General features: G+C 37.8%; 1 pseudogene; it reads left to right on the top strand.

Moving 5' to 3' along the window:
- Positions 1-25283, top strand: LOC127668998 (voltage-dependent anion-selective channel protein 3-like; annotated as a pseudogene).
- The last annotated feature ends 2537 nt before the right edge of the window (positions 25284-27820 follow it).

Genomic DNA, 27820 nt, shown 5'->3' with positions numbered 1-27820 from the left:
ATGACAGAGAACAAAATCAAGCTGTTAGCTTTTGTTTTTATCACACTGTGGATCCAAGATTGTGCTGTTTACCGGAAAAAAAATATTTCTAGTTGCTGTGTGGTCTTACCTCACACCTTTAATCCCTCTGGCTGCAATGGATTTAACCTTAGTACAAACAGTGAAGGTAAAGTTAGTTTGTAGAAGGAAGCACCCATGTTTGAAAGTAAGACCTAATTGAGTGGCAAAGTGACAAGCTGGAAACAGTTTGACAGAATAGGATATGCCCAATTCTCAAGAGAAGAGAGAGGAAAGGGATGCTACTTTAAGAACAAGGCAGAGAGAGGAAAAAAAGAGGAAGGGGGTAGCTTTACTGAGACAGTTGTCCAGACACAGGTTGCAGAGATAGAGCAAGCTAGACACAGGTGAATACAAAATGAGTCAGAGAATGAGAAGGAGCCAGAACAGAACAGATTGCCAAAGTTAGTAGGAGACCAAAGAGAGCATTTCAGGAGAGGCTGAAAGAGAGAAACCATATTTAGTCATATTGGGAAGGACTTTGAGCCAAAACAGTTGAGTTGAACTAGCCAACCAGAGATCAGAAAGAACTAGGGAGGAGTGAGGTTGTTCAGCAGCAACTCTCAGAGGCTGAAAACATTCTAGGCCTAGATTAGATTGTATTGTGGGTAGAAGCATCCAGGACTAGGCCTAGGTTAGCAGACAGAGGCAGAAAGTCTCTGAAACACCAATTACTCCAGATTTATAAAATGGTACATTAATAGGCCATTGTGAAACAAGAACCACCTAGTAAATGCATCCACCATGAACTCCAGTTTTGTTAAATGTTTACTCAAATTGTCACGGTTTTGAGGGACCCTTAGGCTTTTTCCAATCCCACACCCTCATTAGAGCTTCCCCTTCCTGCCTGGGTCAAGGCTAGGCCAAGTTCAATTCTCCACCCATAGGAACATTCTGATAGACACCAGACCCTCTGGAAAGTCTCATGTAGAATTCCAATGCTTGTCATGCTTGCTAGCCAATAGATTTAAAGGTCAATATGTTTAACCAGTAAGTTTGAACTGTAACCCTGCTGATGTAACCTGTGCCCCTAAAAAGTATATAAACTGCTTGTAATAGCCATTCAGGGTCAACTTCCAGTAACTTGCCTTGAAGGATTAATTGAAGGTCAACTCGAAGGATTAATTGAAGGTGCCAGAAAATAAACCTCTTGCTTTTGCTCTGCCTCAGTGTCTCACCCAGGGTCATTTTGAAGTAAGTACCACTGATGGAGGGTCAAGGTCTTAGAGTTTATTGATGAACATATCCTTCATGTTTATGCATTCATTAAGCTTAATCACTCACAAATGATATATGTAGAAATTTTATCATCACATTGTATTCATCTTATATTTGTTTATTTGAAAGGCCACGCCGATACCAGTTCATTCTTTCCTGGCAGTCTGCCCTCCTCTTTCCTATCCTTTCTCATATGCTAAGCCCAACATTGCCTTGATGGGCACAGAGTGACATGGTTCCTACCCCTGGGACAGAGCTCTAGTGTAAACCTCGAGGAGTGTCAATGGCTACTGTGGGTATAAGGCTTGTTTGTGTAATAATGTACATAACTTTCTGAAGCCAGTACTACCAGTGGAAGTCTCCTTTTTTGTTTTTTTGTTTTTTTGTTTTTGAGAAATGTCCTCCCAGATAATCTTAAGGGCTCTATGACAATTAGAAATAGCAGGAATCCAGGAGTCAGATGTGCCTATGTCTCAGCTAAAGTAAACTCTGAGACCTTCAGGACAGCCCTTATGGCTATAGGAAGGAACTCCAAATATATGAATTTAAAATATGTAATTTCTCAACTCTGCAAAATTATAAGGATGAAATTTGAATTATGAAGGGCCTCATGAATCTAAAGGAACAAAGGTAACTACTCCATGAGCCAACTTGTCAGAAAGATACAAAGAGGCAAATACTAATGCAGGCAGATTCTTGAGTTCAAGGTTAGCCCAGGACACAATTAGTCCAGGCTCAGGTGTGGTAGAAATTTTAATTTCAGGACAGAGTCCCACCCTACTAGCTTATTGTCTGTGCTTTTCAAAGGCAGACAGATCTCTGAATTTATTTTGCAATGCTAAGAAAAAAATGGATGCTTACTGTCTCCGAAGAATCAATGGGCTGGATCACAGGATGCTGATTCATAGGATGATCAGAAGGAAACCTGAAGTGAATGATTGGTTGATATGTAAATAAAAAATGGGCTTTTTGGTATATATGAAATGAGCTAGCAGAACACCTTACAGTTCTTTAGAATTTTTCAGTAGAGAGATGAGGTATCTGGCAATCTCTGGAGAGCTAAAACAGCTCTTCAAGAATTTTTTCTAACAGGATATCTGACTTGGCAGAAAGATGCAATAATTTCTTTATAGCAGCTTTTCTGGCTTTGGTCAGAAAACACATGAGCTATCCAGAGAGCTTTTAGAATTTTTACTAGCAGACACAGCTGTCTCAACCAGAGAGTTTTTAGAACAGCAAGAAAAAAATCTGTTTAGAGCAGAATAGACACACACACACACACACACAGAGAGAGAGAGAGAGAGAGAGAGAGAGAGAGAGAGAGACAGAGACAGAGACAGAGACAGAGACAGAGAGAGAGACAGAGAGAGAGGGCAGTCTGGAAAGCCATCTCAGCAGAACCTAAGCAGCCAGTTGGACCCACATTTTAACTTTGACTTGTTTGTCTTCACTGCCCAGACACCCCTCCCTCAGAAACCCTCTCCATGCCTAGCTTGACCCGTGACACTCATACTGTTGCTCACATCCACTGCCATCTCCTGCATCCAATGCAAGGGACTTTTGCATCTGCCAGGTCTGGATCACACTATTTCCTCCCTACACGACAAAGACCATATTTAGGATCATATTCTCACCTAGAGTTTTAAATCTCCAAAGCTAATATTACTTCTATCCTAGGTATCATATAACTGTTCTAGCTTCAAGAAACATTAAAGAGACTCAAGGAGCATCTTGCTTTTCCCATCACTTGTCAATGGAACTGCCATTCTCTTCCGTCCTGGAAGCTTTAACAGTGAAATCAAGTTCTGAAGAACACCCTGTTAGGTGATTTCATAGCTGTGTGGATTCTGCAGAGTGTACATTAATATCCCAGGGTGACCTAACCCTAACTAGGTGAGTACTATGGGACCAAAGCTAAGTCTTTGGCTGATAGAATGTTGAACAAACTGTCTTACCAGCCATTGACAGAGCTTTGTAACTCCTCACACCTTCACCCTTCGTGTCAACCTGTTTAATGATGGTCACATTGCTGCAAAAAGCATGTAACCCAAAATATCCAGGAAATCCAGGACACAATGAGAAGACCAAACCTAAGGATTATAGGCATAGATGAGAGTGAAGATTTACAACTTGATGGGCCAGCAAATATCTTCAATAAAATTATGGAAGAAAACTTTCCTAACCTAAAGAGAGAGATGCCCATGAATATACAAGAAGCCTACAGAACTCCAAACAGACTGGACCAGAACAGAAATATTTCCCATCACATAATAATCAAAACACCAAATGTACTAAACAAGGAAAGAATACTAAAGGCAGTAAGAGAAAAAGGCCAAGTAACATATAAAGGAAGACCTATCAGAATCACAGCAGACTTTTCACCTGAGACTATGAAGGCTAGAAGGTCCTGGGCAGATCTCATGCAGACTCTAAGAGAACACAAATGCCAACCAAAACTACTATATCCAGCAAAACTCTCAATCACCATAGATGGAGAAACTAAGATATTTCATGACAAAACCAAGTTTACCCAATATCTATCCACAAACCCAGCCCTAAAAAGGATAATAGGAGGACAACACCAATACAAGGAGGGAAACTTCACCCTGGAAAAAGCAAGATAGTAACCTTACATCAAACCCAAAAGAAGTTAAGCAATCAAATATAAAAAATAACGTCAAAAATGATAGGAAGTAACAATCACTATTCTTTAATATCTCTTAACATCAATGGACTTAATGCCCCAATAAAAAGACACAGACTAACTGACTGGATACGTAAACAGGACCCTACATTTTGCTGCTTACAGGAAACACACCTCAGGGTCAAAGACAAACACTACCTTAGAGGAAAAGGCTGGAAGACAATTTTACAAGCAAATGGTCTCAGGAAACAAGCTGGAGTAGCCATTTTAATATCAGATAAAATTGACTTTCAACCCAAAGTCATCAAAAGAGACTCTGAGGGACACTTCTTGCTGGTCAAAGGGAAAATACAAAAAGAAGAACTGTCAATCCTGAACATCTATGTCCCAAATGCAAGGGCACCCTCATTCGTAAAAGAAACTTTATTAAAACTAAAAGCACACATTGCACCTACCACAATAATTGTGGGTGACTTCAACACTGCACTTTCCTCAATGGACCGATCAGGAAAACAGAAACTAAACAGGGACACAATGAAACTAATTGAAGCCTTGGACCAATTAGATTTAACAGATATATATAGAACATTCTATCCTAAAACAAAAGAATATACCTTTTTCTCAGCACCTCATGGTACCTTCTCCAAAATCGACCATATAATTGGTCACAAGACAGACCTCAACAAATATAAGAAGATAGAACTAATCCCATGCCTCCTATCTGATCACTATGGAGTAAAAGTGGTCTTCAATAGCAACAGAAACAACAGAAAACCCACATACACGTGGAAACTGAACAATACTCTACTCAATGATACCTTGGTCAAGGAAGAAATAAAGAAAGAAATTAAAGACTTTTTAGAACACAATGAAAATGAAGGCACAACATACCCAAATCTATGGGACACAATGAAAGCAGAGCTAAGAGGAAAACTCATAGCCCTGAGTGCCTCCAAAAAGAAAATGGAGAGAGCATACATTACCAGCTTAATGACACACCTGAAAGCCCTAGAACAAAAAGAAGCTATTTCACCCAGGAGGAGTAGAAGGCAGGAAATCATCAAACTCAGGGCCGAAATCAATCAAGTAGAAACAAAGAGAACCATACAAAAAATCAACAAAACCAGGAGCTGGTTCTTTGAGAAAATCAACAAGATAGATAAACCCTTAGCCAGACTGACCAAAGGGCACAGAGAAAGTATCCAAATTAACAAACTTAGAAATGAAAAGGGAGATATAACAACGGAAACTGAGGAAATCCAAAAAATCATCAGATCCTACTACAAGAGCCTGTACTCAACACAACTGGAGAATCTGGAGGAAATGGACAATTTCCTCGACAGATACCAAATACCAAAATTAAATCAGGACCAACTAGACCATCTAAACAGTCCCATAATGCCTAAAGAAATAGAAGGAGTCATAGAAAGTCTTCCAACCAAAAAAAGCACAGGACCAGATGGCTTCAGTGCAGAATTCTACCAGACCTTCAAAGAAGAGTTAACACCAATACTCTTCAAACTATTCCACAAAATAGAAACAGAAGGAACACTACCCAATTCCTTCTACGAAGCCACAATTACGCTGATACCAAAGTCACACAAAGATCCAACAAAGAAAGAGAACTTCAGACCAATTTCCCTTATGAACATCGAGATCTCCTTCTCCCTTCCCTCTTCCTTCTCTTAAATTCTTCTTCCTCCTCTTCCCCTTCCTCTTCCCTCTTACTTTGCCACTCCATTCTTGCTTCCTTCCTTCAGTCTTCTTCCTTTGCTCCTCCCCCTCATTCTTTTACTTTCTTTCTCCACCCTCCTGCTTTTTGTCTTCCTCTTTCACTGTTCCCCTTCTCCTCCTCTTTCTCCTCCTCTTTCCCTTCTCCCCATATCGGACTTCTTTGTCTACTTTACTGTTTCCTTTTATGTTTATTTGGATATACTTATATATATGTGTACAAAGGTGAGATAGAATGATACTTCTTCCATCTACATTTTCAGTCACACTCATTCTGAGTGCTTCATTTCAGCGATACTCACTTGATTAACATTTGTATCCTATTAACTTCCCCATTTCCCTTCAACTCAAATATTCCTCCTGGGTTATAGATGAACATATCAAAATGCTTGTTGAATATTTTCTATTACACAGATAATTCATTGCCAGAAATGAACATATAACTTTCTATTCCTCAAATTACTTCTACTTCTATAGATTCCCCTTATAAAAACATACCAGAATCTACCCAGTAGCTCCAGAAGCATGAGAGTTTTTGTTGATACCTTCCTTCCCTTCCATGCTGTATGTGCTATTAATATCTTCAGAAATGTTTATAGTTGGTCCACTTTCCATCATTCTCATTGTCCTTACTTGCTTAGACCAGAAACCAATTTTTTCTATGCTTTTAAAATACCATCACATATGTCAGTATCTCTTGTCATGGCTTTATTAATATTATTTCTAAAATCTAAGTAAGATCCTCTTTAAGACTGTCATTTCATGGATCTCAACTACCACTAGGATTAGAAACAATTGTTCTGTGATATAAGAAATCTCCTAAGTTCTCTACAGTCTCAGATAGGCCATGCCCTCTCCACTCCCTTCCTTCTTTGTTTTACCTCCCTCTCTTTTTTCCTCAAGCTATGAAGCTCGCTATACCTTGTGCTCATTACAAAGAAAAACAAACAAGCCTGATCTTGCAACTTAGATGCACATCGTTTAGGATTCCACTTCCAGGCCTCCTTTATTTCACTGACTCTTCTGACCTTGAAGCCAGACTCTATATTTCATTTTATGCATCATATACTGGAATGATATTTTTTAAATATTTTTTTAATATATTCTTCATTTACATTTCAAATGCTAAAACCTTTCCCAGTTTCCCCCTCCCTGAAAACCCCCAACCCCTCCTCCTAGCCCCTGCCTCCAAGAATATGTCCCTCCACCCAACCCACTCCCACCTACCCCACCTCGATCTCACTATGCTGGGGCATCTATTGAGCCTTCACAGGCTCAAGGACCTTTCCTCCCACTAATGCCCAACAAGGCATTCCTCTGCCACACTTTTGGTTGGAACCATGTGTACCCCTTGTTTGATGGTTTACTCCCTGGGAGTCCTGAGGCATCTGGGTGAGCAGCATCATTCTTCTCAAGGGACTGCTAACCACTTCAGCCCCAGAAGACCACCCTGAACTCCTCCATTGGGGACCCCACGCTCAGTCCAATGGTTGGCTGCTAGCATCTGCCTCTATATCTATAAGGCTTTGGCAGGGCCCCTCAGGAGAAAACCATAACAAGTTGCTTTCGATATGCCCTTCTTATCATCCATAATACTGTAGGGGTTTGGTGACTGTTCATAGGATGAATCCCCATATAGGGCAGTCTCTGGGTGGCCTTTCCTTGAATCTCTGCTCCATATTTTGTCTCCATAATTGCTCCTGTGAGTATTTTGTTCCCCTTCTCGGAGAAACCAATGCAGCCCACTTAAGTCTTCCTTCTTGAGCTTCCTGTGGTCTGTGAATTGTAACTTCCCTATTTTGAGATTTTTGGAATAATATCTACTTATCAGTGAGTGCATACCATGCAAGTTCTTTTGTGATTGGGTTACCTCATTCAGGGTGACACTTTCTAGTTACATCCACTTGCCTAGGAATTTCATGAATTCATTGTTTTTAATAGTTGAATAGTACTCCATAGTGTATAAATACCACAATTTCTGTATCCATACCTCAGTTGAGGGACATCTGGGTTCTTTCCAGCTTCTGGCTATTATAAATATGGCAGCAATGAACATAATGGAGCATGTGTCCTTATTATCTGTTGGAGCATCTTCTGTTGGGCATCCTGACCCAGGAATGGTATAGCTGGGTCCTCAGGTAGTACTAAGTATAATTTGCTGAAGAACCACCAAACTGATTTCCAGAGTGGTTTTACCAGCTTGCAATCCCACCAACAATGGAGAAGTGTTCCTCTTTCCCGACATCATCTCCAGCATCTGCTGTCCCGAGGTTTTCATCTTAGCCATTCTGACTGGTATAAGGTGGAATCTCAGGGTTATTTTGATTTGCATTTCCCTTGTAACTAAAGATGCTGAATCTTTCTTTAGGTGCTTTAGAGCCATTTGAGTTTCCTCAGTTGAGAATTCCCTCTTTAGCTCTGTACCCCATTTTTAATAGGGTTATTTGACTCTCTGGAGTCTAACTTCTTGAGTTCTTTATATTCATTGGATATTAGTCCTCTATTGGATGTATAGATCTTTTCCCAATTTGTTGGTTACTGTTTTGTCCTATTGACAGTGTACTTGGCCTTACAGAAGCTTTGCAGTTTTATGAGGTCCCATTTGGTGATTCTTATTCTTAGAGCATAAACCATTAGTGTTCTATTCAAAAATTTTCTATTCAAGAAAATTACCTCTGTGCCCATGTGTTTAACGTTCTTCCATATTACACTTTCTCCTCTATAAGCTTCAGTGTTTTGTGTGTAGGTCATTGATCCACTTGGACTTGAGCTTTGTACAAAGAGATAAGAATGGATTGATTTGCATTTTTCTGCATGCTGACCTCCATTTGATCCAGCACCATTTGTTAAAAATTCTGTCCTTTTTCCCCAGGATGTTTTTAGCTCCTTTGTCAAATATCAAGTGACCGTATGTGTTTGGGTTCATTTCTGGTTCTTCAGTTCTATTCCATTGATCTTCCTGCCTGTCTCAGAACCAATATCAAAGAGTTTTTATCACTATTGCTCTGTAGTAGAACCTGAGGTCAGGGATAGCAATCCCCCCAGGAAATCATTTGCTGTGGAGAATAGTTTTTTGTTATCTTGGGTTTTTTCTTATTCCAGATAAATTTGCAGATTGCTCCTTCTAGCTCTATGAAGAATTGATTTGGAATTTTGATGGGGATTGCATTGAACCTGTAGATTGCTTTGAGCAAAATGGCCATTTTTACTATATTAATCCTGCCAATCCATGAGCATGGGGGATCTTTCCATCTTCTGAGCTATTCTTCAATTTCTTTCTTGAAGTTCTTGTCATACAGATCTTTCACTTGCTTGGTTAGAGTCACACCAAGCTATGTAATATTATTTGTGACTATTGTGAAGGGTGTCATTTCCCTAATTTCTTTTTCAGCTTGTTTATTCTTTGAATAGAGGAAGGCTACTGATTTGTATAGTTAATTTTATATCCAGCCACTTTGCTGAAGTTGTTTATCAGTTTTGGGAGTTCTCTAGTTGAGTTTTTTGGTTAACTTAAGTATACTATCATATCATCTGCAAATAGTAATAACATGACTTCCTTTCCTATTTGTATCCCTTTGACCTCCTTTTGTTGTCTGATTGCTGTGGGAGGATTTCAAGTATTATATTTAATAGATAGGGAGAAAGTGAGCAGCCTTGTCTGGTCCCTAATTTAGTGGATTGCTTCAAATTTCTCTCCATTTAGTTTGATATTGGCTATCAGTTTGTAGTATATTGCTTTCACAATGTTTAGGAATGCACTACTATTTAGGGAGGATTATGCAAATTAATTGGACTTTCTGAGTCACTGCAGTCAGTTACTCACATATTAATTTGTTTCTCAATGCATTTAATTAAAATGCTTTGTCTTACTGTATCTTGTTTTGTCCTGTTTGACATCCTCTCTTTTGAAGGTTTGCTTTTTTCTGAAGAGGAAATGGAAGGGTAATGGAAAAGAGGGGTGGGGTGCAGGCCGCTCAACATGTTGGAGAGGTCATTTCCAAGAGCCTCAGTGTCTCTAAACCTCTTCCAAGCAACTAGGCTGGCATTTGCTTCTTCCAAACAACTGTTAGGTTCTCAGAGTCTTCCTTGGCCTTTACCTTCTCGAAGAGTGACTCACATCAGATTTATTGCTTACTCTAGGTGAGAGGGACCTGGAGAGTCTAGTAAATTTTAGGAATTTCCTGAAGCTCTTTTAAATCCTTTACCGTCAAAAAAAAAAAAAAAAAAAATCCCTGTAGGATGGAATGTTTCAATCTCAGAAGAATGTATTATAAAGCACTATCTCTAACTTCATTATAACTATTTGAACAAAATATAGTCATAGCTCTTCTAAAAATTAACAATTTACAAGATCAATTGCAGTTAAATTCATAACATGGAAGAAATACTATTTCCAATTCTACCTGGCTATTTCCAATTCTACATCCTTTGACCCCTTTAAAGAGGCTCCTATTGAAAACTACATTTTTATGTAACTTCTCAGGCTGACATGTCTGCAAAGCTTTATGAGTGGTCTATTTTTCTAAGATAAAATCTTATGCTTGTATAACTGAAGAATACATTCTCATGATTTTCACAAAATTGTCTTGCTCTTTTTTTTTTCTCTTCCAGGAAGAAAAGATAACGAAGCAAATTTAAAGTAGTAATTCTCCATTTCCACAAACACTGAAATACAAGTTTTATTCTATACAAACTATACATGAGATGGGTCTAACTCTATCCCCTTAACTACCCAAACTAAAGGGCTGTGTCCCTAGCATTAGTAAAAGACCAAGAATTAGTAGAATCAAATAAATGAGTGGAAAGACAAACTATGAATCAGTCAAATGATCTGAAGATTTTTACCTAAAAATAGCACTGATTCCACCTTGTAGTTAACTTTTCATGATATACTAAGATTTCTATCTTTCTTACAAGCTGGTAGCATTTGCCAATATTATTTAACCATGCATGTGTATATATGTGTGCTTATATGTGTTTATGTGTGTGTATGTGTATGTATGTGTCTTACATGGATACAGCATCTAGCATTCTTTCCTGTTGTAAGAGCAAATGATATTCTTCTTTGCCTCTTATCCTCACCTAAATTTGGAAGGTTTTATTGTTGTTTGTTTTGTTTTTTGTTTTGTTTCATTTTCCAGAATCACCATAAGCTTACCAGTGGACAAATCCTGTATGCAATTTTGAAACTTTTATTGCTAAAACTGCTCACCAAATTTTTCATCGCTGGTCATTTTCTTTTCATGTCCTTTTCTTCCTTGGAATCCATGAGATCACAATGTTGCACGTTTCTATCATCATTCTTCCTATACCTCTGTCACCCAGGTCTCTCCTCCTGTCGTAAGTATAGAGTTCCCAGCTTCCTTGCTATCTTCATTCCTTTCCCTCTCCCAGAATGATCTTTCTGCTACTATATACTTGTGAGTTTCCTCGCAAATAGTTTTCCCCAGAACTCTAGAAAATAAATGTGTTTTTTTTCCAAAAAGCACACACTCCTAAATGAAATTCAACATTTAAAATTCACTTTCTCTACAACTGAACTCATTATCATCTGTACATTGGAACAGTTTGTCCTAAATCCTTTATCTCTGTGGTTTTATTTGCTTGAACTTTAAAGGACAAAGAGCAAATCAAAATCCTGCATCAATTCTAGTTTTTGTCTTTTTCATGATCCCCTTTACTTCCATCCCAAATCCAATAATCTTTTCTAATGCTCTGAATATTCTTCAATTGGATGTCCACATTCTCATTGCTATCACATTATCCTTGTCCTCTGTACTTTCAGAAGCACTGTAGTATTGTGATTGTCTGCTCATTTCTTCTCTCTTCTGTCTCCACAGTTTCTTGAACTATAAATCTAACCATGTAATAATAATCTTTAATGTTTCCTATAAAGTGAGATGGGCAAATTAGGCATACAATGTTATTCATGTTGTGACAGGTTGAGTTAAGGCTCAAAACCTGAATGGATGGTAGACACTTCACCTGGTTCCCAGGTACCAGGCCCCAGTCACTAGCTGCAGCTCGCCATTGATTTGTATCATTCAGTCAAGTAAGAGCAATGCCTCAAGTCCCTCCACATGCAGAGGATGTGACCTGTGGTCATGCAGGCTCAAGGCAGATCTCCATTTTAATGAGGTACCTAAAGGCCTGGAGGACTTAGCCAATACACTCTCCTTCCCAGACACTCCTCCTGCAAAAGGTATTTAACCTCAGACCTGCCCTGACAACTGGGGTATGGTTTTACTCATCCACTTTCCACCAAGACAGTGAATGCCTTAAAACCATGGACTGCCTCTTTTCATCAGGATCTGCCATAGGGAGCTATAGAGTAGGCCTTTTCCTATAGGGCTGCTGTCTAATCTCCAACAGAAGGCCTCTTTGTGCTCCCAGCCACAGTGCCACCAAGCCAAGCCCACAGCCACCATCAAGCCAAGGACTCACCCAAGGGACCAGCTGGAGCTTCCTGCCTTCTTTTGCCCCCAGCCCCTGGTTAGATCCAGCCTGTGGGGTCCCCCATGCCTTTCTCAGCTCTTCTGCAGTTCCCAGTGTCATCTGGATGTCTGCGAGACTGAGAACCAGAGGGCCCTTGCTTTCTTGTAGGTTTGAGGACCCCCGAGTCAGATCTGGCTATCCCACACCTCGGTGTCCCACAGTAGTGTCAGTCTGCATTGTCCTGATGGCTAAGGATATCAAACTGTTTCACACCAGTTTCCTAGTCATTTGTATTTCTTATTTTGGAGCTCTGTTTACTTCCACAGCTCCTTCTTCACCTCTATTCTCTCTTTTCTTGAAGTTTAGTTTAATCAATATTTTACATATACTAATTATTAACCCTGTATTCAAGATGTACAGGTGGAAAATATTTTCTCCAATTCTATGGGCTAAAATCAGAGACTTTAATTTTCAACTCAGTATTCATCATGTCCTATCAAATGAACAGTGCATACCAAGACTTATATACAATGAAAGTAGATTTATTCAAACCAGGCAATTAACCCTGTGCATGGTGCTACACAGAGAAGGAGCAAGGATGTTGATGTATTGCTGTGTGCTAATACCTTTTCAATGAAAAACTCTTAGATGAGTACAATGTCAATACTTTATTTGTGGTTACCTGGGTTTCAGTAATAGTACACTGGCCACATGGAATGTGAAATGTATACTACATATGAGTAATGAAGGTAATGAGGTGCTGAAGAAGCCAACTTGAGAAAAATAAAATAATGAACATAAATGATTAAGTCTCCTCAATCCAAATTCTTTCTAGTCACTTATTCATATATTGACTAATTCATTATTTATTCTTGATAACTGCATTAGTTACTTCTTTCCTCTTATGGTAAAACAACATGACAACAAGCCAATTTATAAAGTGACTGCTTTTTTTGAGTTTTGATGTTTCAGGTGCACAGGAATCCACCAGCATCAGAGCAGAGAAGATAGCAACCAGCAGGATAATATGACATTGGAGCAGCAACTGAGAGCTCACACCTTTATCAATAACAGGAAATAGAGAGAACTAGCTCAAAATATAATGCTTCTATCAAAACCTCAAAGCCAGTCCCTAGGACATACTCCCTCTAGCAAGGCCACGTCTCCTAATCCTCTTGTAATAGCCATGAACCAGGTACCAAGTATTGAAATATTTGAGACTTGTGGGGGAACCCTCTCATCCAAACCACCACATTATCACTACAATCACTCACAGTATGAGGACATCACAGCAAGTGCCAGGGTCTCTATAATGAGTAAGACTTGGGCTCCTTCCCAGAGAAACTCACACTAGGTAGAATGTGCAAGTAATCTAAATATTAAAGTAAATATTAAAGTAATCTAAATACAAAAATGAGACATCTCAGTTTTATAAAATCACACGTGAGATAAGCATGAGCAATTAGGACTTGTCCAGAAACTAACAGTGACTGAAATATGATGCACTCTACTGTGGAACAAGGCTGCCCATAATTCCTCAAACCTCATCTTCCTTTCTCCTCGTTGATTTGGGAAAAGTTCTCAAAGATATATTCCTCACTGATTCCTTATCTTCAACCCATTTTCACAATCATTGTGTAACAGCATTGTGAAAAACATAAGCAATCCCAGTCCTTGGAAGGCTAAAGCATGATGTTCATAATTAGACCACTGGTTTTAGTTATATAGGAAGACCTTACCTTACCCCAACCCAACAGAAACAAGGTCACAGATGTATCCACATAGTAAAACACTCAGTTAATGTATACAAGGCTCTGAGTTTCACCTGATGCCCCGCCACACACACACACACACACACACACACACACACACACACACACACATAAATAATATAAGAAAAAGAAAAAGACTCTTTGTGTATGGTTGAGGTCTCATCCCAAAGGGTCATTCCTGAAAATATACATACAAGTGGCATTATTCAGAGTGTGCAGGGGTGAATTTATGCTTTGGGGATATATATATATATATGTAACACCAATTAATAAAAAGGAGGTCATCTATCAATTTGAAGGAAAGTAGTATAGAAAGCTATATGGAAAGGGACAGGCAAATGATGTAATTATATTGTAATCTCAAAAGTAAAAGAAATAAGACTCATTATATATACATGGCACTTCTGTTTATTTAATGTTTCTTTAATTACATTTTTAAACACCTTAATATATATGATTAGATTCTCGGAATCCTGATGCTAAATTACGTCCCAGTTGGCATTCGGTGAGTAGTTATTAATGCACTAGCTGAATGTTCTTAACATCATTATGCTAGAAGCATCAGGTCCTATTTTGGTAATTTTCACTTTTGTGTCAATTTATGACCTGGTAAATTATAGTTTCAGAAATATTCCCTGATTAATATTCATGTACTGGTTTTAATCTCTAGTTGTTCATTTTTTAGTCAGTTTAGTTTACAATGCACAAGTAATAGTGCAATATAGTTTCTTAATTTGTTTCATATGCTACAGCAATTGCAAATTGTGTAAAGTTTCATAAAATTATAATGAAGTCTCTACATAACAAAGACTGTTATATTGTGATTCCTTTTAGAATTCCATTGTACAGTGGAAATTTAAATGACGACAAAGTAAGGCACTGATATTTCAGGACTGAGGAAGTAAAGTCAGTCATGGCTCCCTCCACTAATGGCGTTTATTATAGTCTGCAGAAGTTTTACACTCCCAAATCTGTTATATAACCTGACAAACCTGATAAAGATGAGGAACAATTAATCTAGATTGGTAAGCACTTAGCAAACTATTTAGGTATATACATATACATACATTTATATATATATATATATATATATATATATATATATATATATATATATACACACACACACACACACACATACACATACACATAGACATACACATACACATATACATATACATATGTGTGTGTGTGTGTGTGTGTGTGTGCAGGACTGAAATGTCTTGCTGTTTAGTATGTAAAATTTCACTATGCCTTAGCCATTTGAAAATGAAGATAAAACATAAAGGGGATTGTATACCTAATAGCTTTTACATCTTACATTTCATAATATTAGATTCACAATCATAGCAAGATTATTTTATTCTAGAAAAAAAGAGAAAGATTTCTGTGGCTCTTTCAATAGCACAATTTTTGTAGAAGGAACAACATTCACCAGAGACCATGGCAACTGTTTTGAAAAAGTTATGCCTACTTTGGCAATTTCTCCTCTAATGAAAATGTGTGTGTTTGTGTGTTTGTGTGTTTGTGTGTTACACAAATTCCTGTAAAACAGATGGATATTGATCAGCAATTAATGAGAAATAACATGAATATATAGAGATTTTCAAAAATGGACTCAAATGCTATACAGGATTTTATCTCTGACTGTAAAATAAGACCATCAAATTATCCAATACCCAGTGATTGATCTGCCCTGCTTTGATAGAACAACAGTTAATTCAAATTAGATTGATAAAATAAACAGCATCAAAATAGATTCACTGTGTAATTTAATGCCTTTATTGAAGGAAATTTGTATGAATTGGCAAATTGGGTCATCTTAGTTGTACAAAATATAGAATATCAATTTCAACATTTTTTTTAAAACTTACATTGTGTTCTAATGCTCTAGTGATCTATATAGAAAAATAAGAAAAACTAAAATTGAACCAGTAGCCTCAAGCCAATCATGGTTTCTATTAATGGTTTTAGGGTCAAATAAGATGATTCAGTCTTGCCCTAGGTTATTGCCTTTTAAATTATTAAAAGCCATTATATAAACATAACAATATTTTTACTCATTCACTAAAGGCTTGATAGAGTAATTCTCTAGGATTTCAGCATTCTGAGATGTCTAGACTATCCCACACTGGTAAGAAAAATGACCCTTGATCCAGAAGTCATCCAGTCCTCTATACATCATAGTATTATTTGGCCCTTAGGACAAAAGTATTCTTAGAAGTCCATGTTTCATATACTTTCTGGGGGGAACAAAAGAATTATGCCATATCGATATCTTTATTTCTTGTTTTAAAAAGTTATATATCCATATATCACTAAACCTCCAAGTTAGCATGGTAAAACTAGAAGCATCATTTCCACTAAAGAGTAAATTTTTTTTTAGTTACCTTTTGTTGTTGTTATTATTAGCATGAAATTCTTACCTTTTTACTGAAAATAGATTCTTTTCACATACACTCTATCCTGATTAGGGTCTCCCTCTCTCTACTGCTTTCAGTTCCTCCCTACTTCTCCTACCATGTGGATCCACTCCCTTTCTGTCTCTCATTAGACAAGAAAAGAAATAACAACAAAACAACAAAATAAAAATAAAATAAAACAAAAAAATGATCACAGCAAAATTGGACAAGACAAACCAAGAAGGAAGACATGAGAATCAGAGACTAACTCAGTCTACACTCAGAAGTCCCATAAAAACACTAACTAGAAGCCATAATGTATTTGCAAAGGACCTGTTAGCATAGACTCAGGCAGCTCCTGTGTACGCATGCTGTGTCAGTCTCTGTGAGTTCATATGACTTTTGCCTGGTTGATTTAGAAGGCCTTGTTCTCCTATGTACTCCATCCTCTCTGGTTCTTACATTTTTTCTGTTTCCTCTTCCTTCTCCTCCTCCTCCTCCTCCTCTTCCTCCTCCTCCTCCTCCTCTTCCTTCTCCTCCTCCTCTTCTTCCTCCTCCTCCTTCTCCTCCTCCTCTTCTTCCTCCTCTTCCTCCACTGGAGTTCCCTGAGATCTGAGGGGAGGAATCTCATGGAGCCATAAAAGGATTTCTAGCTCAGTGTTCCAAGATCTATGTTTCTGTCTCTATCTCTCTCTGTCCCTGTCTCTGTCTCTCTGTCTCTGTCTGTGTCTCTGTGTTTCTGTCTCTGTTTCTGTCTCTTTGTCTGTGTCCATCTGTCTCTGTCTCTGTCTCTCTCTCTCACTGTGTGTGTGTGTGTGTGTGTGTGTGTGTGTGTGTCTTTGTATTATCTGGCTGTAGCTGTCTGTATTTGTTCCTATATGATGCAGGAGGAAGCTTCTCTGATGGCTGAATAAGGTATCAATCTACAAGAATAGCAGAATATCATTAGGAGTCATTTTATTGATATTTTTTTTAAAGAGCAGTAGTATTTTGTTTTAGGCTAATTGATCTCTGGTTTGTGATCACCAAAGAAGTCTATCTTATGGATTGGGTCTAAAGAGTAAGTTTTAATCCAATCTCGTATTTTAGAGAAAATACATTTTCTTGTCAATGGATAGCTGAGCTACTATTAAAAGGATGGCAAAAGCCTTCATTCTTGTTTTTAGCCTAGAATTTCCAATTCAATTGTATGTATAAGCAGTGACTAGTCACAATCAGGGTTAACATCTTCACTGAGGAATTATAAATTCTTCAGATGATGAAGAAGATAATGTTTCATGGGCTGAAGCACTAGAAGTTAAAGTATGAGGCTGGGGCAAATAAAGTGTGAGAACTTGTGAAAGTCACAGTTCATCTTCTCTAGAACACCAGCCACTGTTTTCTTTGTCCTGAAACTTAAGGACTACATAGCAAAAGGTAAAGCATTTAATAGGCATACTCCAATTGTAATTTGCCATGAAAATTTCAATGAGAGTTGCTCCAAACTATATCCCTATCCAAATAGCTTACCAAAGCATTTCTTTCCAAGGTACATATTGTATCATTCTCGAACCTAATTCTTAATTCAAATGTTCATGTTAATGTTCATCAACAATAGAATAGAACAGTAAAAACAATGGGTCTACCCTAAAGCCACCTACTGCACCATGCCTTGGCCTCTGAAATATTTTATCACTGTGTGTGTGTGTGTGTGTGTGTGTGTGCATGTGTGCCTGTGTGTCTGTGTGTCTGTGTGTGTATACACATGCATAAATATATATGATGTGTATGTGTTTGTGTATTTGTGTGTATGTCAATATGTATGATGTTAACCCAAATCTCTAGAGAATCCTCATAAACCACCATTGCCGTTTCCTCCCCAACTTCATTGGACAACATTGGATGTCTCCCAGGCCTTCATTGTTACCTTGCAACCTGTTTTCTACACAAAAGGTAAAAGCACTTTTCTAAACCATGAACTTCCATCTTTCTTATCCATGGCAAATTTGTGCATGGACATATGAGCTTGCATTTGTCAGCTTTCCAATTCCAGCCTTACATTTTGTTATCATAGCTTCTTCTTAGCCAAAATATTCCTCCCTTCATCCTTGACCTGTTTCTACCACTTAAAACATTACTCATCGAGCTCTTCACTGCCTCCAGTCTGGCTCCCTCTACAATTTCATCTCCCCAAAGGTGCTGTCATTAATTTAATCACTCCCCTTCTGCCCTACCAAATAATCACTAGTGACTAGTCTACTCTAATTTTTCTTTATGATTTTAATATATGTGAAACTCTAACAGATTTATCTTCTTGTTTTTGTCTCTTTATCTAAAAAAGAAGTTTCCAGAAAGTATGAATGATAGTACTTTAATTTTCCACTCATTCTCAATACCCAGAAAATACTTGGTATGTATCTCATTAAATATTTATTGGAATGGATGAAGAATAGTTATTGTCAGAAACCTTGAAGCGTGCTGCTTTGATAGCATAATTACAGAATTTCCTCATTATCATTAAGTTGGATATAGCAAATTAAAGACAGTCCTGTTTGAAGGAAATGTATTTCGTATGTAATGCGAGTAGATTAACATAATGCTGCATAAGAGAAATTACCAAAGGAAGGCAAAAAATTTCAATCTTATGTTAGAGAAATCTGTGGGTTTAAATTGTTTGACAAGTTGCTTGACATAGCATAGTCACAGGTATTTTAAAAACCCACCTGAGCATTTTCCCTCATGACATTTTAATCACCCAGAAGGGGATATATTTTTAAGTAATTTGAGTCCAATTCATCTTAAGGAATAAATTAATATTCTTAAAGAATCCACCCTTTCTTCCCTAAATTGGCTGACTACATTCTCCAACTGGCCAATCATTCCAGTGATTCCTTGAGCAGAATATTCAAGTGAAAAGAACACAGAACTGGCCATCCAAAGGCTAGCTCTGGCTCATGTTATCCGTGAGAATCCACACAAAACTGGGCCACCCGGGGCAGAGAATAGTGATCAGAACCGCATGGCTCAATAAACATTTGCTGCTTATTTTCAGTAGTGAATTACTTTTAAGTACCAGGTGTCTTTTGGATTGTACTTGTGTGGATGGTGTCTAATTGGATTGTTTCTCCCTCTCTTGGGCATGACTTTATTCCAAGTATATTCTTAATCTTGAAGTCATGACCCCAGCCAATTCCACAGTCATCTTCTTCATGTTGGTGAGCACTTGGGGGGAAAGCAGGATTACATGCCGAGATTCTGGAGTCAAGCTCCCAGTTGGGGAAGTCTGTCCACGGATTTTGGAATTTTGCTCTGACATTACCTTGCTGCCAAGACTTGGGCTTAAAAGACTTTCGACACAGTTTCGCCTTTTGGGTTCTCATTAAAATGAGTCACACATGTGAGGCCCAGCCTAGCGCCCAGCTCATGGTGAAGGCTCTTAAATATTAATGCTTTTGCTTCTTCTGGTGTACAGCCCTGCTCTTTGGAGCTTATTCCTCAAAAAATATATATTCTTTCCACAGGCACTTTAGGCCCCAGTGGATCATTCTAGTGAGAACAGGTTTGGAACATGATGAACGAGTGGGTGTTAGGAAGAATAAATGCTACCATTTTTATAACCATTTCTGGCAACCAGTGCCTGTACTGTGCTCCAGATAAACTCATTACAAAAGCTCAGATTCTGCTTGTTAAGCTTTTTTTATTTTATTTTTAACTAAGCCTTTTAGGATCATATGATAAATATCCTGATAGTTTTGTCTACCGCATGGGCTTGATTATCCTGGTACAGAAACTTCAGCCCCTACTCATCCCACATTTCTCCTCTCTAAACAAAGGATAGGCTCACTTCTAATTCTTATTTTTAAACACAATGGCTTTACATCTTCCTTCGGAGTTAAATAAACATGTGTTTCTCACTGTCTGTACCTGATGACATGTCTTGCCCGTGTTTTGATCATCTTTAACCCAACATCCCTAGACTTGGACGCCTTTTACTCGGCTACTCCAAAGGAGTAAAAGGCAACAAATCTTCCTTTACTTGGAAGGATGAGATAGCAAGATTTTTCTCATTTTGAACTGAAGTAACATTTGAAAGATTAGCCCTTATCTTGACAGAGGAAATAATAGCAATTTTCCATTTATGGTAAATAAAGAAGAGGAAAAAATATGATCCTGGCATCGTCCTGTAGAAGGCATTATAATCTACATCATTCTCAAAGATTTCTTTTCAAATGCCATCTGAAAGTGATTCAAGAATCCCATGTTAATCCCAGAAATTAAATACTAAACTCTTTGAGGAAATGTTCTTTCTACCTAAAGTGTCCTACTGTCAACCACAAGTAGGACAGTGACTCTAGTTTTCCCTGAGCAGTAACTGAGGGATACCTAGAGACTTCAAGTAAGCATTTTATAGTAACTATTCAAAAGGAATTTCAAAGTCCTCACTGAAACCTGGGCATTAAATACAAGCCCTAACACAGTAGCCCATTATAAGTGGCACAGATGACAGATGTGTCCTGGATACATACCTGCAGTTTCTATTTTATCACAAAGTTCTAAACTCTGACATGGTAATCAAATATGAGCTTTTATAATAATGTGGTATTGTTTTTTTTACCTAGAATAACACTGTTGGACCTGCCATGCCTTCTCTCTCTCTCTCTCTCTCTCTCTCTCTCTCTCTCTCACACACACACACACACACACACACACTCTCTCTCTCTCTCTCTCTCTCTCTCTCTCTCTCTCTCTCTCTCTTGCACGCACACACACACACACATATATCAGTTGCATAAAAAGTAGGAAATATTTGGTGTCCTTTGTTTTGTTTTTCTCTTCCTTTATAAAAATGCTAGACTGCATTTCTCCTATGAATGGCCTACTATTTTAATTAGCGAACTATAATAATTTCTTCCTGCCCAGTCTTCCTATCTTATTTGAGCCACAATAATTGGTTTGGTGCTGTTGTCACAGGAATGATATTTGGTTCTGCCCTGTCACACGGATAGCACTTTGTCTCCATGTGAAAGCCACATCCATTTTTCTTTATGCTCATAAGTAAACCAATTAGGAGGCAAGATGAATAAACTCTCATGACATGCAGGAAAGGAAACTGCAAACTGCTTACTTAAGCTGCACCGGCAAACAAAATGAGGAGGAACTCCTGATTACACCAGAAGGTAGGGTGATGCTGGAACAATTGGCAGGAATCCCTGAGAGTATAAGTACTCTAAATTTGTACCTGGCCCAAATATGTCACAAGCGATCTACCTTTCACACTTGAAGCACCACTCTGTCTAACTGTGGAATGGAGTGGGTTGCATTTGAAGTCAAGATTTTAAATAAAACTTTCTAAAACTCCTTGAGGCTCTGCCTTCTCACAGTACATAGGGGCCACCTTTTTTTTTTCTATGAACTTCTTTTCTGAGTACATGTTATGAAAAATAGACTCCTTTCTTCCCTAAGGTGTCTTTGGTTCAAGTTTAAGTTGATAAGGATTAGGTCAGGCCAATTTTCTTCTACCTACTTGGAAGTCAAGAAATAGGAATGGATCTGTGACATCATCTTTCTACAGATGACTTCCATGTATGTTCACTCTGTCAGAACTATAAAATACTAAGAGAAAACTATGTATAGAGGCAAGCAGTTGTTGTACATGGTGTTTTCCAAATTCTCACTATGATGGTATAGCTCAGTGTCCTTACATGAGATTTATTGGGTCTTCTTTTCTGAAACCTGCATCAGATATTAGCAATGGCTGGAGCATCTATCTACATTCTCTCTGAGTGGATTTGTATATATCCAGACACAAGACAATTCTGTTGAACTCAATATAGAAGTCTATATTTTACCACTGAAGTTCTTCACATACAAGTTTATGCAGTTTTTAATTTGTTAAATTATTGGATTTTTAAAATCTGTTTTATATAATTTTTATCCTTAAGTTTGCTTTTATAGAGACGGGCGGTGGTGGTGCATGCCTTTAATCACAGCACTTGGGAGGCTGAGGCAGGCAGAATTCTGAGTTCGAGGCCAGCCTGGTCTACAAAGTGAGTTCCGGGTCAGACAGGGCTACACAGAGAGACCCTGTCTCAAAAAGACCAAACCAAAAAAAAAAAGTTTACTCTTATGGATATCATTATAGGCCATTTCACTCATATATTGTCTTTGGAATAACATCTATTTGGAGAATAATGTTAGGTAAACTCTACTTTCAAACACTGCAAAAACAAAACAAAACAAAACAGCAGCCCCTATTATCAAAGAATATTTAATAATTGTTATACAAATGATTCTACAAATTATTGAATGCTTGTATAGTATGATAGAAAGGTAAACTATCCCATATCATTTAATTTAAGATTACTGATTCTTAAGATCCTGAAATACTTTTATTTGCCAATGCTTTTTGCCCTAAGATGTCCAGAACATATTCTCTCTCAACTACACCAACAATTCTGTGATATTTACCAGTATCCAAAAATATCTGCTACTGCAATTGACAGCTAAAAACCTTGACATATTAGATACCCTAAGCCAGAATTAATCCTACCTTAAATATTCTGATTCATCAGGACTTCACAACCTCTCTGTCTTTTCACTCTTTACCCAAGCCCCAAGACTAATATAATAGGAGGCCATTATGGTGTTGTGTAAAATCTAGAATACTTGCAGTCTATAAGAGGACTCGGGCCTGACGCTTCTCTATATCCTCCCCTGTGCCTATCCAGACCACTAGGCAATGAGACTGTGGTTGTATGTATTGCCTGTACAGGTACAGCTCAGAAACAGCCATAAGTTTGGGTAAGTTTTCCATTTAGTTTTGTAAGGTAAGGTTTCTTTAGGACATCTTCTGCCTTGTTCAATATGTAGTATCTGTGGCATTCATAACAGGCAAATTATGTAACACTTTAGAGAGCTTCCAATGCTATGAACAGAGCAAAGAAGGAAAAGGACAATTAAGGCAGTGTGGACTTGAGAGTAAACCCATTATAAGGTTTACTAGATGACTCGGGGAGACCTCAATGTGAAGAGGGCATTCAAGCAAAGAGTTCTTCTCAATTATCATTCATTATCAGAAAAGCAATGCTAAGAGATAGTGAGGTTGGGACATTGCCCCAATAGCTTAGTAAAGGTAAGTTCTTAAATGTTTATCAGTCTCTAGTGTAGGTGTAGAACTGATTTTCTAGTATATGTCTACAAGAATCCATAGCCAATATGCATACATTATTATCTCTAAAAGAGAACTCTTACTGACCACAGCTGGCCACATCACTCATTTTCAAGAATGAGCTCTCACTAGAGAAAAAGTTAAGGTGTTGTTGTGACCTCAAGTGTTTGAGAATTAATTCATTCTTTCAGTAAGCCCACACTTGAAAAGGAGGATGTACTCAAACAGATCCATTTGTTCATGTTTGCTCTGCTCCATCCACCTCACACAACACACACACACACACACATACACACACACACACACACACCCTATCTATTTAAAAATGGACTGATCACCTTTTGGATGATTCTCCACTGATTCTCCATTTTGGATACCAGTTCTAATGATGGAATCTATTCCCACAAGAACTCTCTGGATTCTCAATTAATTTTCTTCCTATTAAAGATTAACATATCTTTCAATTTAAAATGAGTTAAGTATATATAATATATACATATATTTAAAGTAATTATATCCAGTCCTAAAGAAAATGAAGTGAACATTACAGTTAAGAAATAGAGGTAAAATAAGACTATTAAAAATATATTTCCAGAAGGCCTTCAACATTGCTTTGATGGAGCAGAATGAGCCCTCCCTTGAGATCTAGAATTGTGTAACAGATCAACTCACTGTGACCTGAGAAAGGCTTCCAAGGACATCTTCAACACAGGATATGGGTTTGGCATAGTCAAAACAGATCTAAGAACTAAATCTTGTAGTGCAGTGAAATTTTCTGCTTCATGCTCTGTTTTCACTGATATAGGAAAAAAAGCATCTGGTATCCCAGAGACTTAAGTACAGGATCAATATGGGCTTAACTTCACCCAAAAATGAAACACAGAATCTGAGGACAGAAATTTCTTGAGAGAATAAGTTGGCTGAATGGTTGAACCTGACTCTTGACACCATATTTGTACCAAACACAAAGAAGATGAACAGGAAACTAAATGTGTCGTTGCAAACAAATTTTATGTCAATCTGCTAAAGGTAGTAGAGTCATCTGAGAGGAAGACAAGCCAATTGAGAAACTGGGCTGTGGGGAAGCCTATGGGGGCATCTTCTTAATTGGTAATTGATGTGGGAGAGCACAGTTCATTGTGGGTAGAGTCATCCCTGAGCTGATGATCCTGAGTTCTATAAGACATCAGGTCAAACAAGCAACACATGGAGAACAAGCCAGTAAACTGCACCCCTCCATAGCCTCTGCATCAGCTCCTGTCTATAGTTCTTGTCCTGATTTCCTTCAGTGATGTACTATGGATTTGGAAGCATAACCCAAATAAACTCTGTCCTCCCTAACTTGCTTATGGTCATGGGATTTCATCCTAGCAATAGTACTCCAAATTAAGACAGTGTCCTAGAAATGGGATTGCTTTAAACTTGGTAATAATATTGATAGAGATTCATCTGGCATGGCTGTATTGGCCTTTAAAGATAGGCATGCTGTCTATGAGTTTTGACCCGGCCTAATCCAGACCATCACAGAATAATTTTGCTCTGGGTTACAAGGCTGAAGACTTCTAACTTCATACCTTTGTAAATAGTAATACAGAGTTTGGAGGCTCTATCTACCAGAAAGTTAATCAGAAGATTGAAATGTCAATAAACCTTGCATAGACGGTTGGTGGCAACACTTACTGTGGCATCACAGCTAAAATTAAGCTGGGTTGTAGAACTTTTCTATCAGCCAAAGTAAATAATACTAGGTTAATTGGACTGAGTTAAATACAGGCCCTTCAAACAGGAATCACATTGAGCCTGTCAGCTTTAATAGATGAAAAGAACTCTAATACAGAACATCACAGGTTGGATTGGGATTTGAACTGGAAGCTTAATGTGTTTTGGAGTAGCACATAAATTGCCCCTGAAGTGAAATAAACCTATTAGATTTGTTCCTTAAAACTCCATGAAATTTTAAGTTTTTATTCTTCCAAAAATATTGCAATTCTTCCCACACTGAAATCTAGACCTTACAGTTCGTTCTAAAGAAGTTCCTTGAAGGCAAATCTGGACATTGTCATGTTCATGTCACATTTCAGTTAAGTTCTGCAGCGTTAACTTAAATACATGCCTAAGCAACACTGTAGTTACAAGTTAAAGAAAATGATTTGACACCCCAGATGGTACATCAAGTCCTGCATGTCCCTTTTCATAACCTTTGTTATATAAATCTCCATATTGTAGTAAAATCTTGGATTTTGCATAGGTATAAAATACATTCATCATATTTCAAACAACAACAGAAATACATTTCTAAAAACACATGTTTTCTTGAACGAAGTGTCGATTTTGGCTATAAACAGCATATGAGTTGCTTATTTCTTTCATTTTATTGTATTCTTTATTATTTTGGGCCAAGAAAAAGCCAGTAGGAGAGCCTGATTCAGTGCATTGTGAAGTAATAGTTGAACACATACTGACCAGGTCTGTAAGGGATTGCAGCTTTAACAAGAGAACACATAAGAGGTACTTGAGAAAAGAGAGTGTGTATGGTCATCAACAGATAATCTGTTGATGCTGCTGTAGCTGCTATAGTCGTGTTTACAGACACAGAGGGCTGAAATGAAGAGGAACTCGATGCTCTTTGAGCCAGTTTGAGCTCTTCATTCTCCTTCAGTTGCCTCAGTGCTTTACGGTTCCCTTTCTTCACAAGCCCAGTCATGAGCTCCAACAGAAAGAATGCAAGCACCTTTTATTTATTACTCTGATTTAGGAGATACTGCAAATCAGGAGTGTGATAAATATAAAAGACATTTTTCTACCTCTTGAAGTTTTCACTACCTGAAGTCTAAGGGAAGCATTTTCCTACAGTATCAAGCTAGTGATTTACCTCTTCTGCTCTACAAACAAGATGTGTTGCTTCTGGTTACAGAATATAATCTGGCCTGCTGAGTCTTTTCAGCTTGCAAGAAAGGAGAATTGTTTATCTTGAGTCATCAAGTCTTGTTAGATTAAAATTTTGACATTTTGTCATCTAATATATGTGAGTGTGTATGTGTGTAATATATGTATAATATATATGTGTATATATGAAATAATATATATTACACATATACATTATATATACATATACAATATATATATATATATATGCTTAAGTTATATCAGTTTTTGAGGATAGGATTGGATAAATCTCTCTAAATGAATGTGTTCATTGTAGATGGCCTTTCAAAGCTTTCTTTCTTTGTAGTGTCTAAAAAAATTTTTAAAAACTCTCCTAGATGTGTTCTAGAAACAAATTGATGCCCTTTCAGCAAGTTGGGAAATGAAAAGTAGGTTTGAGAGAATGTGTTTAAAATAAGTAAGCTGTATATTAAACATACCTTGTGCCTGGGACACGGGCGCCAAGTCAAGTACTTCAAGCCAGGCCGTACTTTTCCCTTTCTGCAAACATTTTTGCTTCTGTTGCTCTTTTTCAGAACTGAGTCCACAATTGGTTGTAGGAAAGCTATTTAACTGCAAAATCTCAGTGAGCAGTACAGTTCTAAAATTGAAAGTAGTAGTCTCTGAGGAGGCAAACTAAATATTGTGTGAAGAATTTCTCTCTAGGGTCAATGTTTCCCATTTCCAGTTTCTTACAACTCAGCCTTCTCTGAGGAAGCTTCCTAATATTTTCATTTATAGCCTGACTGATGCTTCTGACAGCTTCCCTGACCTGCCACGTTCTCCTGCTCCCATACAAGGGATCCCAGATGCTACTATGACCAGAAGAGAGATTTTTCTGAATTTCAGACATAAATGTTACTACAATGTACTAGTACTAGGTAGAAATAAACAATCATGTTTCCTCGGGATTATTCGTGGTTTTTCAAATAGAAAATAGTAAAAAAAAAAAAAAAAAAAAAACCATGTCTTCCAGTGAAGTATTAAAGGGCCACGTATGTCAACAATGTTTATTAAACTCCCTCTGGCTGGCTGGTTGGTGTTGCTGTATTAGCAGTTCTAATGTTCTAGATTATATGTTTAATTGAATTCCCACAGCGATATATTTAAAGAGGTCATTCCCAACAAGAACTTGCAATTACTTCAGAGTGTACCAAAGTTGTGTCACAAGTGTTTGATGGCACAGGAAAGGGTGTGGCGGCTGCTGTCCTTTTCTAGTGACAGAGGTTAGCATAGAAGCAATTCCTGCCAATAGTGATGGGGCCAGAATTCAAAGCTAGCTTCTTCCATTCTAATCTAGAATGCTTTTAAAACCATTTGTTCTGACCGCATATACCTAGATTGATAACTGCAAAAACCATGAAGTCACAGAAGGTATTATAATTACTTTTCAGGGCAAAGGTCCCCGATGATTAAGTTTAACTCTTGCTAAGATTACTTTCATAATGTCACACCCTGGAAAAGCCACAAACATTCCTGAAGCAAAATG

Source organism: Apodemus sylvaticus, chromosome 18 (assembly GCF_947179515.1).
Source record: "Apodemus sylvaticus chromosome 18, mApoSyl1.1, whole genome shotgun sequence".
Taxonomy (NCBI): domain Eukaryota; kingdom Metazoa; phylum Chordata; class Mammalia; order Rodentia; family Muridae; genus Apodemus; species Apodemus sylvaticus.
This window is presented reverse-complemented; position numbering and strand designations above follow the sequence as displayed.